This window comes from Heteronotia binoei, chromosome 8, assembly GCF_032191835.1.
Source record: "Heteronotia binoei isolate CCM8104 ecotype False Entrance Well chromosome 8, APGP_CSIRO_Hbin_v1, whole genome shotgun sequence".
Taxonomy (NCBI): Eukaryota; Metazoa; Chordata; class Lepidosauria; order Squamata; family Gekkonidae; genus Heteronotia; species Heteronotia binoei.
Window position 1 is genome coordinate 114,404,085 of NC_083230.1, and position 7,422 is coordinate 114,411,506.

A 7,422-nucleotide genomic window follows, 5' to 3' on the forward strand; every position below is an offset into this window, starting at 1 on the left:
TATTTTTTTCCTTCCTTCCCTTTACTGGAGTTAGAAGACATTTAGAAGAGTACATTAAGCAGCAGGATCGTATGCTGGTTTTTGTATTTGTATCCCTGATACTGGAGGCAGTTATCTTCTATATCAGGGGTGGCCAAACTTGCTTAACGGAAGAGCCGCGTAGAATAAATGTTAGATGTTTGAGAGCCACAAGACATGACTGCCAGATGTTTGAGAGCCACAAGGAAGGAAGGAAAGGTGGAAAGAAAGCAAATAGATGGGGGAGGAAGAGGTAGAAAGGAAGCAACTTTACCTATAAATGCATTCTCCAAGCCATCGGCTGGCTTGGCTTGGAGGAGAGAGTTAAAGAGACAAATGCCTTCTTCAAGCCAGCCAATGGGGGCTTCTAGAGCCACACAAGATGTATGAAAGAGCCACATGTGGCTCCGGAGCCGCAGTTTGGCTACCCCTGTTCTATATCATTCTGCTGTCTTCACACATGGCAGGCTTATGGGGAAAGAAAACTACCGTTCTTGGTGTAGCTACTAAGCCTGCTGCTGTCATTAGAAAAAGAAAACCTCACTGAGCTCTTTATTTTATATATATATATATACACACACATACACACACACACACACACACAGGGCTGGCTCACCCACTAGGTAAACTAGGAGTTGCCTAGGGCGTCGAGAGGCAGGGGGTACCAAATTGGGCTCCCCCTGCCTCCGGTGCCCAAGGTAACCAGCTAGTTTGCCTCCCTCCCCACTACCGCCGCCAGCCTCCTCCTGCCCACCGCTGCACTCCGCTCATTCCCCCCTGCCGCCAGCCCCCTACAGCCTGCCACCGCCACTCTCCTCTCGCCACCGCCGCTGCTGCTGCGCTCCGCTCAATCGCCCCCCCTCCCTCTACTCGCCGCGATTACAGCCCTACTGGCTTATTGCAGCCCCCACCTGTGCATTTGGTTAAACGCGCAGGCGCGGGCAGCGAGCATGGGGGGGGGTGAGCAAAGCGCGGCGGTGGGGGGGAAAGCAGAGCGCCACCCAGCAGGAATTCATTTGCACGTTAGGCCACACCTCCTGACACCAAGCCAGCCGGAACTGCGTTCCTGTGCATTCCTGCTCTAAAAAAGCCCTGTGAAAAACAAATACCGAATCCAGCATGCAACCTCATTAAGCATAGTAAATGTGATCTTCTGGCTTTCTCCCAGGCTTGCCCATAGTGTAGATTCAATTTCTGATTCTGCATAGCTGTATACCCTTCATTCTGTTGTAATGACCCTAGACTCATAGCAGAGAGGGTGGGAACAATTGCTGTCTTGCCCCAATCCTTGGCCTCCTCCATTCTTTTCTCCCTCCAGACTGAGATTCGACAAAATGGGAGATCTATAATGTAGAATCATATATAGATGTGAAATTAAATCTCGTTTGCTATCTGGTATGTTTTTGAAATGCTACAAGTCAGGTTGCTAAAAGACCTAAAATGGGTTGGATCTAAGTTGGTTCCTAAGCTGCTGTTCTGCTCACAGAATGTCTCCTTCCATGAGGAGAAAGGAAAGGAAAGGTCCCCTGTGCAAGCACCAGTCGTTTCCGACTCTGGGGTGATGTTGCTTTCACAACGTTTTCACAGCAGACGTTTTACAGGGTGGTTTGCCATTGCCTTCCCCAGTCATCTACACTTTCCCCCCCAGCAAGCTGGGGACTCATTTTACCGACCTCGGAAGGATGGAAGGCTGAGTCAACCTTGGGCCGGCTACCTGAATCCAGCTTTCACTGGGATAGAACTCAGGTCGTGAGTTAATCCCTTCGTTTCGATCCAAGCCATTATTTGAATTTCATGAGTTATGTTTTTGGTCAGTGGCTCTCAGCCAAACTTGGGTACATCCTTTCACATGCAGAACCGCTGAAGTCCTCTTCAAAAATGGAAATTTCACCGATACTGAATGACAGGATGTCCACTTTCATGTTCAGACTTGGATTTTGACTTGTTTTCCCTTTGCTTGGTCAAGATTTGAGGATTCAGTTCAAACTAGAATCTCTCCCATCCTTCAGGTTCTTGTCTTTTCTCTTTTGTTCTTCATGTAAATGAGGGCCAAGGCTTCCCACAGCGCCTAGGGCAGCGGGGGGCAGCTTGTGAGTAACAGGGAGGGAATGAAGAGATTCACCATGAAAGCGGGGTGGGCGCAGATGTGGGGGAGGATGAACTTGATTGCTCTGGGCTAAACAGATGTATCTTTGGCTGCTTATTAGCCTTTAGAAACCATCCTCAATCCAAAATGATTCCAAAAGAACCTCAATAGCAGTCTGAGAAGCAGCTCCTTTGTTTCCCACCTACCCTGTCACTCAAGAAGATATTGGATTTATATGCCACCCTTCACTCTGAATCTCAGAGTCTCAGAGAGGCTCACAATCTCCTTTACCTTCCTCCCCCACAACAGACACCCTGTGGGGTAGGTGGGGCTGAGAGAGTTCTCTCAGAAGCTGCCCTTTCAAGGACAACTCCTGCGAGAGCAATAGATGACCCAAGGCCATTCCAGCAGCTGCAAGTGGAGGAGTGGGGAATCAAACCTAGTTCTCCCAGATAAGAGTCTACGCACTTAACCACTACACCAAACTGGTTCTGACCACAGCCTAAAAACATTTGATGAATCCAGCCTTGGTGAGAGTCCCTTAAAAAAAGGAGGTTTCAGCTAAAACGTCTAAAGGGGAAATCCCAGTTATTTCTCACACGGCTTATCTTGTTTCCCAGTCAGTTTCAGCCAAATCCCCACACCCATGGACCTTAACATGAACTTATCCTGAGGATTCTACTTAAAACCACAAATGGGAAATTATCTTGTTGCAATTCAATCTCAGACAATATTTGTCAGCCTGAGCTCATTGAGATCCCTAATAAAACTATAAACTTATTGTGAGTCAGTGGTGTTGAGTCTCTGGTGAATTTTTTTGACCTAAGAACATAAGAGAAGCCATGTTGGATCAGGCCAATGGCCCATCCAGTCCAACACTCTGTGTCACACAGTGACTAAAAAACCCAGGTGCCTTCAGGAGGTCCATCAGTGGGGCCAGTACAGTAGAAGTCCTCACACTGTTGTCCACCCCAAGCACCAAGAATACAGAGCATCACTGCCCCAGACAGAGAGTTCCAACAATACCCTGTGACTAATAGCCACTGATGGACCTCTGCTCCAAATGATTATCCAATCCCCTCTTGAAGCTGTCTCTGTTTGTAGCCGTCGCCACCTCCTGTGGCAGTGAATTTGATGTGTTAATCACCCTTTGGGTGAAGAAGGACTTCCTTTTATCTGTTCTTACCCAACTGTTCAGCAATTTCATTGAATATCCACGAGTTCTTGTATTGTGAGAAAGGGAGAAAAGGACTTCTTTCTCTACCTTCTCTATTCTGTCATGACCCACATGGGGCTGCCACCACTCTGGAATTAGGGTCCCTTGGGAAGGCGCAGAGTCCCCTCCCAAGCCCTTCAGATCCCTTGCTTTAGCTAAGAAAAGAGGCGTATAGACCAGGCAGAGTAACAAACAAAAAGATTTATTTTAAACAGGAAAATCAATAAAGGGGAAGTGAAAGATAAGGTGCTTTAAAACTATAGTAAGCTGGGTGAAGGAAAATAAACATAAAGTCCCTAACGCGACTGAATTTAAATGTCCCTTGTCTGTTAGGCCCCAGGCCTCGGACTGCTCACTCTCTCCCTCAGAGCAAGGGTCTTCCTCCTAAACAGTAGCTGTCCTAGCTGCAACTGGAATGATTAAAGGTTTGGAACACTTTCCCTATGAAGAAAGGTTAAAACGCTTGGGGCTCTTTAGCTTGGAGAAACGTCGACTGCGGGGTGACATGATAGAAGTTTACAAGATTATGCATCGGATGGAGAAGCTAGAGAAAAGTCCTTTTCTCCCTTTCTCACAATACAAGAACTCGTGGGCATTCAATGAAATTGCTGAGCAGTCGGGTTAGAACAGATAAAAGGAAGTACTTCTTCACCCAAAGGGTGATTAACGTGGAATTCACTGCCACAGGAGGTGGTAGCGGCTACAAGCACAGCCAGCTTTAAGAGGGGTTTGGATAAAAATATGGAGCAGAGGTCCATCAGTGGCTATTAGCCACAGCATATTATTGGAACTGTCTGGGGCAGTGATGCTCTGTATTCTTGGTGCTTGGGGTGGGGTGGGGGGCAAAGTGGAAGGGCTTCTAGACCCACGTGTGAACCTGCTTTCTTTTTTGGCCACTGTGTGACACAGAGTGTTGGACTGGATGGGCCATTGGCCTGATCCAACATGGCTTCTCTTATGTCCTGCCTGCTCGACCTCTTAGGAGGAAAGAACAGCGTCTGTCTCCTGAGACAGCTTTTAAACTATTCCCCTCAGAGCCTACTTGGACGCCGAGTGGCTGAAACCAGCGCCAGGCATTCTGAGGGTTGTAGGCTGTCTCTTCCTACTGAGACACAGGCTCCCTAGGCATACTAGGCCTCTCTCTCATAGCACAGCACAGATCATGACACGTGCATAATCTATCATATCACCCCTCAGTCAACGTTTCTCCAAGCTAAAGAGCCCCAAGCGTTTTAACCTTTCTTCATAGGTTCTTCATAGAACCTGCCCTGAGGGTTCAAGATAGGGAGTGATACAAGTTGAAGAAACAGACATCGTTGTTTCCATTTTTTTTTTTATTAAGTGACCCATTGACAGAGGTGGAACCCCCAAGATCTCCTCCCAGTCCACATTTTCTGGTACAGTGTGTGGTGAACCAGAAATTGACCTAGCGGAGACAGCAATACAAGCTAAAAGTTTTACTGAGTTTGACAGGAAGAATGACAAAATGCAAAATGGAAACCTGGGAATACCAAACATTAATAGGACAGAATAAGATCACAGAATTATATGCAAACTAAAAATAACAAACTGAACGTTCGTTGCCTCAAAATTTCGTGCAGTGCAATTATTTCTCGGGAGGCCGGGAAAGCAAATGTTCACACACACAAACCCCTTCACTTTTTGTGTACTCCTTCATGGTCATTCACAGACATTGTTTCTATATGTTGCTGATGCCTGGAATTATTTTTGTATAACATGAGAATAGTAGGGTCACTACCTCAGTATACCCAAAGATGATGTGATCATGATGCTCTCTACGCAATCAAATTTAGCTTTGTGACGGTATCACTGAAGACAAAGAAAATAACATGAGAACATAAGAAAAGCCCTGCTTGATCAGATCATTGGTCCATCTAGCCCAGCATCCTAAGAATGTAAGTAGAGCCCTGCTGGATCAGACCAGTGGTCCGTCTAGTCCAGCATCCTAAGAACATAAGAGGAGCCCTGCTGGATCAGACCAGTGGTCCATCTAGTCTAGCATCCTAAGAACATAAGAAGAGCCCTGCTGGATCAGACCACTGGTCCATCTAGTTCAGCATCCTAAGAAAATCAGAAGAGCCCTGCTGGATCAGACCAGCAGTCCATCTAGTCCAGCATCCAAAAAACATAAGAACAGCCCTGCTGGGTCAGACCAGTGGTCCATCTAGTCCAGCATCCTAACAACATAAGAAGAGCCCTGCTGCATCAGACCAGTGGTCCATCTAATCCAGCATCATAAGAACACCAGAAGAGCCTGCTGGATCAGACCAGTGGTCCATTTAGTTCAGAAGAGCATAAGAGTCTTGCTGGATCAGACCAGTGGTCCATCTAGTCCAGCATCCAAAGAACATCAGAAGAGCCTGCTGGATCAGACCAGTGGTCCATCTAGTCCAGTAGAACATAAGAAAAGTCTTGCATCCTGTCTCACACAGCAGCTAACCAGTTCCTCTGGAGGGCCAACAACAGGGTATAGATGCCAAGGCCTTCTCTTGATGTTGCCTCCTAGCTCTGGGATTCCACCCTCTGGTAGCGAATTCCACATTTTAATCACTCTCTTATCTTACTCAATGTAATCTTATTCAATGTCATCACTCTGAATTGGGTGTGTGAATGTGATGTCTCCACATTGCCTGGGAAATGATGCGTCATTGCTTTCATTGTCTGCCAGCGCTGCATGACAAAGCCTGCAAAACAATCCACCTCTGCTTTGACAAAAGGCACCGCTGGTTGGGACGGAGTGTGCATGGGGGATGTGTTTGTCTAGGTAATGCAAGCAGTGCTACATAGGTGAACGATGCCCATATCTGGATGCAGAGTCAGGTACGGATATCGTTCACCTGCATCGTATTACTTTCAGTGGGATTTTTATTCTCGCAACCCTGCCTTCGTTCTACCCCAACTGGTCTTACCAATCGAGGCAAAAGCAAATCCTTCAACAATCCCTTGCAAGCAGTTTTACACCCCTCATGCAGAAAATCGTGGAAAGGGAGTGTATATCAGGGGTGTCAAACATGTAGTTCGGGGGCCAAATCAGGCCCTTGAAGGGCTCCTATCAGGCCCCGAGAAATTGGCTGTCATCTGCTTCCTTCTCCCTCTCTTTTGCTTCCTTCTGCATCACAGCTTGCTTTGCAAGGCTTGCTCAATTGCACCAGAGCTACAGAGCAAAACCTCTATTTTCTCCATTAGCTGAGGCTCCTCCCTTGGGGAGGAAGGGGGGGAGGAATAGTTTGTTTTGCCAGGTTTGCTGAATTGCACACCAGAGCTACTGAGCCAAGCCTCTCTTCCTTCTGTTGGCTGAGGCTCCCCCCCACAAGTCCCCTGGGGAAGGAAGGAAGGAAAGAGCCAGAGCTTCCTTTGCCCGGTTCCCTGGATCCAATGGGAGAAATACAAAGAAAGCATCTTTAAGACCAATGAGTGCTAATGTTTTAAGTTTTTTTAAATATATATATATATATTTGTATTTGTCTGTGTTCTTTATAAAATTTATATCTCTGCTATCTAATCTTACACACATGGCCTGGCCTGATGTGGTTTGGCCCAACCCAGCATGGTCCAGCCCGACAAGGTCTCGTTTATGTCAGATCCAGCCCTCATGAGTTCGACACCCCTATATGGTGTACACAGACTAAATACAAGTTTCAGTGCACAGAACCAACAGTAAATGGCCAACAGTTATAAGCAACAAAAGTTCTCACTAAGTTAATTAGGCCATGAGAAGGAATGGTCTCTTCCTTCCCAAACTCATGACCTGAAAGCTGACATCCCTTAAGGAGATATCATATTGAAGGAACACTGGGTTTCAGCCACTGTGTGACACAGAGTGATGGACTGGATGTGCCACTGGCCTGATCCAACATGGCTTCTCTTATTTTCGTATCGATGGAACACTCTGGGGCAGTGATGCTCTGTATTCTTGGTCCTTGGGGGGGGCAACTGTGAGAGGGCTTTTGAAGTTCTGGCTTCACTGGTGGACCTCCTGATGGCACCTGGGTTTTGTCCACTGCTTGACACAGAGTGTTGGACTGGATGCACTATTGGCCTGATCCAACATGGCTTCTCTTATGTTCTTAAACTCAGTTGT